The following is a 10330-nucleotide window of genomic DNA, read 5'->3' on the forward strand; positions in this document are numbered from 1 at the left end:
CTGGGAAATCTTAACGTTGTTAACATGTATCTTCACAACTACTGACAAGATGTAGCAATGATGTCTGTGTTGCGCTGGTGCATCTTATCACCTTTCGCAAGCCAGAATCTTACCAGCAAATAATTTTAGCAAACTTTAAAAGCCAAAGTGYTGTGCCCATTGCTTGTAGCAAGAACGGTTCTTGACAACAACCTCACCATACATTTTTTGCTTTCCTTGTTTCCAAAGTAGTGCCATACAGAAACATGCTCTACTTAGGCACTAAATACACTTGTCTCAGCTAACCACCACTTTATTAGAAATAACGCTGTCACTAAAGCTAAGAATCCAAACAGCTTTCAGACTCACCTGAACATTGTGCAACCTTTTTGTCCATGCTGGATGGGATGAGCAAGAGCTGCAGCACAAAGGTGATGAACCTTTGCTAGAGAACAAGAGAGCTRGTCCAGAGGCTAAACACTGTAACATGAGGAAACCTAGAATCAGCAGTTCTGCAACATATTTCTTTACACAGACTTATCTACATCATTTATTCTCTCTGTGCCCCCGCTCTGTAAAATAGTACTTTTATATAACAGTCTCTGTGAGAATATGGTATGAAGTGGCACATTGACAGGGAACATGGAAATACCTCTGAATCTATGATAACTCCGCATTACCAATCAGTCATTTTAAACACTCAAAAATGAATGATTCCAGAGAATGTTACAGTGGAAGTGACTCACAAAAGACTGAAGAATCAATTCTCCTGAACTGAATTCAGTTTTGTGAGTGTAAGCTTTAATGGGTTCATTTACCATAGTGAYTCCATTTGGAAAGCAGTCTTTGAAAATTATAAGCAGCTTTCTACAGAGCAGACTGCCAGCTAGCAGCAATGTTATTTCATAGCTCTGGTGTCAATGACCAAGAAAGCCTTCCAACTCACCAAAGCACGTTCCAGGATGTCTTGAGAAACAGATCTATAAAAACTGCACAATCAAAAGCCTGGGAATGTTGTGCACTAGTTTTGCACACTTGTAAATGGAAGTGGTGCTACAAAGTGCTTCTAGCCCTATCAAAATTTCACAGGAAGTATGTCAGGAGGGAATCCATCATGAAATACTAAATCACAGTAGATTTCAGATAGGCACCAACTTTACCTACAGAAACTTGGAATCAATCAATCAATCAATCATTCTCCCTTTCTCCTTCCTGGAGGGTTTATCAGGCATGACTGCTCCTGATGACCTCCTCTGGTGCCCTACTCCTTTGGGCTTTCACTGTTCTCAGCTCCACATGCTGCCAGCACCTGTAACATGAAACAGCACATTCTGAGTACTCCCTCTGCCCTGTCCTGTTATATCAGTGTTCAAGTGCTTCTGAAGCCAGAACATCCCACTTCCTGTGCTGTCCCCAAGCACAGAGGAGATTCCTTTCAGATGGAACCAAGCAGGAAGAGGGACCCCAGAGCACAGACAAAGCAGACAGGCTGCACACAGTGTGCAGGCCAGGGGACCTCAGTAGCTGCAGCTCTCTCCAGGTCCACTCCCAGTTCCTACCACAGTCAAGAAGAAATTGCATTGGAGTATCAGGCATCCTTTCTCCTCCAGGGAAACTTTACAAACAGRCAAGCTCTGTACAACCACCCAAAGCCTACTTTGCTCTCCTCCAACCCCCCAAAAAGCTACCTGATGTCTGTCTTTTCAGATATTAACCCAGCCAGCACCTCCAGTGGACCATAACATTTGAACTGTTATGTTTTTGGACTAGGCATTAAAACTGTGTTATCATCATTTAGGTCCTTGCCCATCTGTCAGTATTGTCACTCACCTCTTCCCTTTMACCTCTTTCTACTCTTCATTTCTTTGTTTTGGACTCACTTCTCCTGTTATTATGATTTCAGTTATGAATAAAGTTCCAGTGCTTCACTGACACCAAATTAATCTGACGTACCATAATTTTCTAAGATTTCTTAGATTTTATGTGACTGAATTTCTATGTAAGTTCTACCAGCACAGTCTGAAACTTCACATTGTCTACAAAGAAATCATCTAATTTTATCTCTCCATTAACTGCAACATGGTCTTTTCTTTKTGGGCTAATCCAGGACCCACAGAACTGAATGGAAGGACCTCAGCTGACTGCAAGAGGAAGCTCCCTAAATGCACTTAAGGAAGTCATTCAAACAACTGATGCTATTTATGTTGAATTTCATGACTATATGATATTCAGAGGCAACCACATATGTTCTGCATCTTTAGCGAATACATTTTTCCTATTATACAATCTGAAAAAATCACTGGCTTTGTTCTAATGTAATTTTAAGAATCAAATTTATATACAAGACCTTTAGAAAACAGAGACCCACCTCTAAATGCAAAGAACAAACATTTGCATTACCTATTTATATTAAAATATGCAGAAATTTCCAAAGTATTCAGTCAACTTATAAATTTTTATAACTTCTTCAAATTGTTAACATTTTTTTAACACACAGCATTATTTCAGCTTTGTGGAAGGCTCAATAACAATCTTTCTGGTCTGGAAAAAAAGGGAAAGAACATTATAATAAAGAATGCAGAATAAATAAAAACAAAACAGTACAAGCCGTACATCCACGCATACAAAGACAACTTTCATGGTGAGCTATAAGCAAGTATAATAACACAATGTGCTGCATGTTGATTTCACCAGTGAAAAGAATTTCTCCAGTTATTGAAGACTTTCCTGGCAGAATTTCAGAAAAAAAAATTCTGACATTCTCCCAATCTGACTTCTGTGCAATGCAAGTCATGCACATTTTAAACACTGACGAATAATACTGCCTTTCTTCTGAGAACTGTTAACAGCTGTAGAAACTATTATAGCCTGCTTAAAATCATGTCTCTGTAGTCAATACTCTCCAGACACTTAGCAATACTAAAGCTATTCCTGGGGCTAAACTAGAATTGCTATGTGAGTACAAAGTTTGATTTATGCTGAAATGAAACAACAAACATCTGATCTTTCCTTTTTTTTAAATAGCCATTCACATAAACACAAGAATCAGCTGCATAACTAGAAAGTGATGTACCAAATTTACAGAAATTGGACAAAGGAAGACCACCCACAGTTACCTTCAAGAAGAAAAGATTTGTCAGAGAGTGAAAGACTCTGGTTAAGACACTTGGTATAGCCATGGCTGCCCTAATGCCTTCATGGTGAGGCTGTGGTTTGCAAGTGTTTTTTTCATGGATGCAGTTTTTCAAGTTTTCTGAAATAGATAAAATAATCAGCAGCCCAGTGCAATACCTTGGCAATGCTCATGGCCAGCTGCTCTCAGACAGATCACAGGCACAGTGGACTGCACAATAAAATCATACAGATGTATTCAAGAGGAAGTCAAGACCTCTGTGTACTAACATTATTTTTTCACATCACAGAGCACAGGTGGGAATGGGAGAAATGCTCCATTGTGGCTACTGTGACATTTTTGAGAACATGACTAGAAAAAGAGACAAGACACAAGTGGAACAAGTGCAAACCTCAAAAGACATATAAGATTTCAGATTATGTTCTRTAGATTCATGTACATGACTAAAATGCACTTCAATTCCTCATTCCAACAAACTGCCACCAAAATTCCTTTTTTTTTTACACATCTTCACCTTTCAAGAAATGAAAACACCTAAGTAAATATTATCAGATTTGCAAAGGGTTTATTATCTCTGACAAAGACAGCAATTAATTTGACTAGTAACAACAATAAAGTGAGGATTAAGCTAACTTCAAGTAAGAGTCTCTTCTTGCAGAAGAGTACCATACAGGAAGCCTCACGCAGCTTCAAATTCTCCCGCTTCTACTAGATTAATTCTAAATCAAATTCAAGGTCATGTATTTGAAATCAAGGCAGCATGGAACCAAAAWGCCTTGCCAAATTTGCAAAATAAGTAGAAATCACGCAACCAGGAAATTCTCACAAGTGTGACTTTAGCCTGGATCTGCTAAACTCAGTGGTCAGTGGTTCCACTGAATAGAGTAAGCAAAATTAGGCTGTGAATTAAGAGATCAGATAATTTATAATGRAAGGCTAATAGTGGACCACATGGAAATTAGGTGGCTTGGAATGCAGACAAGCTTAGAGAGAGGGTGAAGCAATGGCTATTTTGAGAATCCCTACTAGGCACTGCTATGGAGCACTAAAAACACATGTGAAATACACTAGTGGCTGCAACACAGGCAGAAAGAGTCAAACAACCTTATATAATGATATAAAAAAGTGATTTCATCCATCACAAAAAAGAAATGTAACAGAAAAGTCTCTAGCATGTAGGCATAAGTGTGAGAACAGATCTTCTCAGCAATGGATCAGGAAGATCTGATCTCTGGCACCGTTTCCAGAATGACAAAACTTTTAGACAGGTTACCTCCTTACCTGTCTGTGGCTAGGAAAGTCACTGATAACTGCAAAACTCTTAAGCAACCTGTGCTGTTTTCCACTGCAATAATTGTACCTTGACTGCTCAGAACGGAATGGYGCCGGGTATCATTATTCCAAAACATGTAACTATCCATTCAGATATTTACACAGCATCTCTCCTACTGCAGAGGGACTACAAATATGAGCACACGGGGGCAAACAATACTGTTAACACTTCCCATTTTGGCTGGTATCRCTGTGTTAGGGCAGTCCATGGGCAGGTGCTGTCGTTTCTGACAAGCCTGTTGGGTAACAGTGACAGGAATCTGTCAGATGCAGCCCACACACAGGATGTGTCCCGCACAGCATGCTGACCTCCTCCAAAGAAGTTTCATTTTAGAATTCTATGGAACATGTTACAAATACCAGCTGGCAACGTGCAATGTATCACAGAGAAAAGGAAAGGCRCAACGGGCAGTACAAATTAACACAGAAACACCCTCGGAGGGCAGCAGTGGGCTTGCTGGAGCACGTTGTGTGCTTGCTTAGAGAAACAGGAGGGATGTGTGTGACATAGGGACACTTGGCCCAACAACCAAGGAAATGTGCAAAGGCACTTCTGCACTTCTCATGCCATTCCTTGACACTGCAGTTGCCAAAAGATTAGTGCTGTCTTAAAGACAACTCAAGCAGCTTCAGGCTTTGCCAAGAACAAACCTAGTAATAAAAAAATGGAATAAAGAACAAGTGCCCTTACCTTCACAGGATCATATTCACACCACAAGCAATTCTTTTTTCCCCAGGAAAMAACCCTTGCCAGGGCATAAGATGTCAAGGGCCTTGCACATTACCTCAACACAGCCACACAGGCTGCCATCTCTTCTCCCCAAGACAAGGAATTTCTGGGGGACCTACTTACTCCTGATTTCTGCCTTCTTTACACCACTTGAGGTGCAAAGCTGATGGAGATGAACAACCACTCACACCTTCTAGGCAGGCAATAAAATATCAGAGGCTCTCAACTAGTAGAGGAGCCTTTGCACACCCAGCCATGACAGCTCRGAGTGCTTCTTCTCCCAGGTAAGAGGTTATCAGATCCACAGGAGAGCTTTAAACTTTAAATTAAATTTAAACCACCCACCTGAGCCTGTGAGAAAAGTAAGTGCCCTCCCTCTCCCACCCTACTGTGAGCAAGCTTCCCACTTCCAGAGAGGGATTGACTGGATAGGTGTGAATACCTTGAGCTAAACAAGTATACTGGGGAGAGCATGGAGCTTGGGTTCAGTATGGTATGTGACAAAAAAGAGCAGTATTGGCTCTTTAACAAAAAGTTAAAGAAAAAATTCCCAGAAATTATGATTTTTGCTTTTGCAAATTATATTAAGACCAGCGCAGAAACTATTAGCAAAGAAGAGACTTGTGAACACCAACAAAATGATTCACCAGTCACTCACTAGGAAGTGATATCATTGCATCACATCTCCATGAGAATGGCAGAAGAGATGCATTGTTTCACAGGACAGTTAAGTGCTGTATTCTCCAAAATAAAATTACTAAATCTGCAAATATGCATGACAAATAAGAAGAGGATAGTTGTCAGTGCTCTGGGCAGCGACTATCAGGTGCTTGTAAGCACTACTGAACATTCACAATCTGGGCTGGGATAAATTGCAAGCTGAGAGTACATTGTACAAACTATATCAAAGCCCAACCAGATTCTTTTCTATCTTGTCCATCACTCCTTGCTTCATTCCTCAAGCCAAAAACAGTGAAATCCTTTCTTGCTTCCTGTTTAGCAGCCATATAGTGAGTATGTTCTCATATTCTCTTACCTAACTCAGTCCTACACTCTCTGACCCACATCTTTGCATCTCAAAACAGGCTTTCAGTCTTGCCAGAGATTTATACACCTTAGCAGTATACCTGCTGCTCCCCCTTCCCATGCCCAGCATCATTACCCAGGTGCTCCAGTACTTCTTAAGTCAAAAGGCACAGGACTGCTGCAAAGCCAGCTTGCCTAGGGAACCCCAAAACTCTCTCAACCCCGGTTACAAAGATTCTCACTTTGTGGCTCACACTAAGAAGCTGGATACATGTATGAGGCYGCTAGGGAGGCAGAACAAGGAGTTTTAGGTTTCAGCATGTATGCCACATGTTGACTTCAAGGATGACACACTGGATAATAGGTTTGTCAGTTCTTAGAACCGTACCTCATGTTGGACATGCTCTCCTCAGTTATGCTGGGTGGTATCAGTTTGTCAGCACCTCAAAGGCCTGAGCAGGCTGCACTCTACCAGGCCTTTTAATTAATGATCTGCTCCTCGTGCAGCAGGCAGCAGCAGGCTTGCAGCTACATAACTACCAAACTGACAATGACAAGCTGACATCACCCAGATTAAGAGGATTTYCTTTCTTTTAATCATATTCCTTCTCCTCAGCCTGCTCTGTGTTCTAAGAGGTCAAAGTACTATCCCTCCAGTTCACTTAACAGTGATGCTTTTCCCTCACCTACAACTCTCCTCTCAAAAACCTACACATATAATACCTAATATCAGCAGTTTCAAGCACTGGCAAGACAACATAACTTGTGCTGCTTTCCTCCCCAGCCTGCTGCCCCCTGTGCCAGAGACAAGGGACATTTGGAATCCTGGGAACTGCCACAGAAGAGAATGGCAAATTTTTTGACTCACTCGTTTTCTCCAAAACTCCTTTAACTCTCTGCAGGAAGACTGGCGGGCCTGTTGCAATGCAGATCTGCTGGCCCACAGCACGCCAGAGGCTGCTGTCAAATCAAGGCTTTAGGAGCAATCACAGAGCAGCAGGCACATCCAAACAGCGCTGGAGAAGTCATCTGCAAGGAAGAGCAAGTCCCATGCCATGTAACATGAAAGCAAGTTTTAAGTATTTATTCTGCTATCACTCCTAAACTCCTGGGGACTGAGACTTTTTAATGCAACTCATATCCTCCCATCTAGTAACCTCAGTTCCCTGGAGACTGGTGCTGTAGGACACATAGATAGGGCTGAGAGCTGAGAAGCTCTGGAATTTCTGATGTATCCAGCCACACTGGGAGCCAGCCAGAGCAATGCAGGACTCCTCATGCAATCCATCTGTTTCACTGGGTTCACCTAGAAAAGCAAGACAGTTCTCTACCAGCTCAGCCCTCAGTCACACCCAAAGAGCAGAGTGGAAGGAAAGCTGCTCTCTCTATTCCAGCAGTGTCTGCAGGCTCTGCTGCACTGACCGACAGCTCCTGTCCCACAGAGCTGCACCTAAAATGACAAACAGCCGAGGAGACACACCAACAGGGAACTCCACTGAGCGATTTTTCTGTGTGGTAGAGAATGAGTAACTATATTCTTGATACAGTTTCAGACAAGACCTCAGGGGAACCCAAAAAGCAAATTGAAAGGCCACTTCCTTCAGACAAACACACAAAGCACTGAGTCTGATTTTCCACTGGTGACCCTTACCTAACATCCATGTAATCCAAACAATTTTCACAGTTACTCCTCATATAATTAAAAAAGAAGACAATCTAATTTTCTGTTTGATTTGGAGAAAAAGCTACTACTTCAGGCATACAGGAACATAAGTAACCTGTTAGCAAGTGTTTTAGAGAACATCTCACTTTGGTGAGCGTATTCCCTCAAGTTATTTCTATGATCTTGGTGAGCAGCAAGTGTGTGTATCTCATTCAAAATTATCCACTATCATCAGTTAACGAGTCCTGCACTACAATCTCCATCCAAAAAGTCTCCTCGTTGTGCATGCATAGCACTCCACTAAAGTCATGGACACATTCCCCAGACAGAGCAGACTGGAATAAATCTGACACCCATTCTGTAACCATTACCCAGAAAAGTGAGTGCTTCCTTTCTTCTGTGTATTATAGAACCCCATGTACCACAGGAACAGAAGCTTAAAGGCCACACAGGACTTTCACTTCATTTGTGCATCTTCCAGTGATGTCAACTGAGTGTGAGCATCGGATTCTCAGCCAGTGTAACTTCTGTCAGGAAGTTGTATCCCATCAGCTCTGGGCTCACACTTGTATCCCAACAAAATTTCACGTCTCTCCACACCATCCATATTTGTGCTTAAAAGTAGCAATATTTAGCTTGTTTAAGTATAAATTTACTTTGTCAAATACTAGAGGCTCTTTCAAAGCTGAAAGCATTTTTAGATCTTGGCTCCAGGAAAAACATTCTCTGCTCTCTGGASTCTAAAATGGGACAGCCACACTTCTAGGAATAAAGACAGCTAATAATTTGTGGTGAGATTAGCATGAGTAAGTTCAAGAATTTAACAAAATGAAGGCGGCTTAAGCCATCTTCACCACATGACTTCTACRTAAGAAGCATAATTCCTGAAGTTCAGCTGGTTCCTGAAGCACAGCTGCAGAGTGACAGTGTTAAGTGACAGCATCATGACTACTTCTAATGGTCTCTTTTATATTCTAAGAGCTAAACTATCCTTGTTCCAAGGCATGGGTCAATATACTGCAAGAAATGAGGGTCATGGAGCAGAAAAAAGTTTATTTTGAATTTGTTAGACTTCCCACATAGTTTTCAGATTCTGCACATAGATTGAACCAATTTCATAATTTTGGTTACATCAGAACATCTTTATATCAGAACAAACAACTTTTTGTTATCAATTCCCTTTTTTTTTTAATTCTAGTTATATGCCATTTCCTTGAACTCAAATAGCTCAGATTCACAAATAAAGATTGAGATGAGATAATGGAAATAAAAGATAATCAACTGATTTTGTACACAAAATAAGCATCTGTAATCAAAAAGCAGTCAATGCACTGACTCTGCCTTGAGTTACATTACACACTGGCCCCTCAGATCCCAGGACTTAAAATCACCTTTGCTCTCTCTGTCACGGGTCAAGYACAACTCAGCCAAACCAGGAGATTTGTGCCAAACAGTTTGTATTCCCAACAATTAAATACTGAATTCTCTTTTTAGGAGTCACTCAGGAGTAATGCTTGCACAATTATTTGCATACACAGACACTTTATTCCAGMCTCAAATACAAAAAGCTATTAACAGTTGGCCAGATTCTGCTCTCATTTGCCCCAGTGCAAAACCACGTCATTTTCATTAAGATCAGYGGAACCAGAGTTTCATACCACACATGGGAGAGCACAGCTCCTTTTTCATTGAGGCAGCTCACATTGCCAGTGAGTTGWGTGCCTGTGGCACACGTGGCCTGGAGGTTTCTGTTCTGTGGCCACCAACTCTGCTCATTCTCCTTCTAAGCTCCCTGCAGATTCACTGGATCTCTCATGGCCTWAATTTTAAATGGACTTTGTTTCACTGAAAGACCAGAGCATGTTACTTATTGCCCTTAATTCACTGGATTTACAAGAAGCACACTAGCTGAGTACCACTAAACAAAAGACAAACTTGTTTCTACAGTGTATTTAGACAAAATAAAATAAACCAATCAAGCAAATAAACTGCACGCAACATTCTCTATCATTAACTGAAACCAGRAGAAACTCTCTTTAGTACTTCCAGTACTTATAAAGGCACACTTATGTCCTAAGTAACMCAGGGCTTACATCAATTGCTTGGTCCTCAMAGCTTTAAGCCAAGTGYTCTGCACAGTATTTACTSCCTGGGACCCAAAAGAGTCAACAGATAACTGGTCTCCAACRTGTTTTTCCAGCACCCTCCACACTGAGGACAAATTTTGCTCATTCTCCCTRACTGAGAGATCAACCTGGTTTAACTTCTGGTCTCCCTTTGCTATGCATGTCACARCCACTGTCAGAGTTCCTGTGTGCAYAGTCCCTCAGTTACTCAACCAGAGTGTACCTAGATGAGGCAAGAACCAAGAAGACAATCAGACAATCCTGTTCCAACTGTGTACAGCCAGATTTGTAAATGGAGAACATGGTCACTGTATTTGAAGTGGAGTATAGTCTCAATAAAG

General features: G+C 41.3%; 1 long non-coding RNA gene across 1 annotated transcript; it reads right to left on the minus strand.

The window, feature by feature from the left end:
• LOC130574894 (uncharacterized) lies at nucleotides 1-3804 on the minus strand. Its single transcript, XR_008965480.1, has 3 exons — nucleotides 3096-3804; nucleotides 2380-2520; nucleotides 1-1288 (listed from the first exon to the last, which is right to left on the minus strand). It is a non-coding gene; the product is annotated as an uncharacterized LOC130574894 (long non-coding RNA).
• Nucleotides 3805-10330: the final 6526 nt, after the last annotated feature.

Source organism: Malurus melanocephalus, unplaced genomic scaffold, assembly GCF_030028575.1.
Source record: "Malurus melanocephalus ecotype Western Australia unplaced genomic scaffold, MMel_1.1 scaffold_91, whole genome shotgun sequence".
NCBI classification, from domain to species: domain Eukaryota; kingdom Metazoa; phylum Chordata; class Aves; order Passeriformes; family Maluridae; genus Malurus; species Malurus melanocephalus.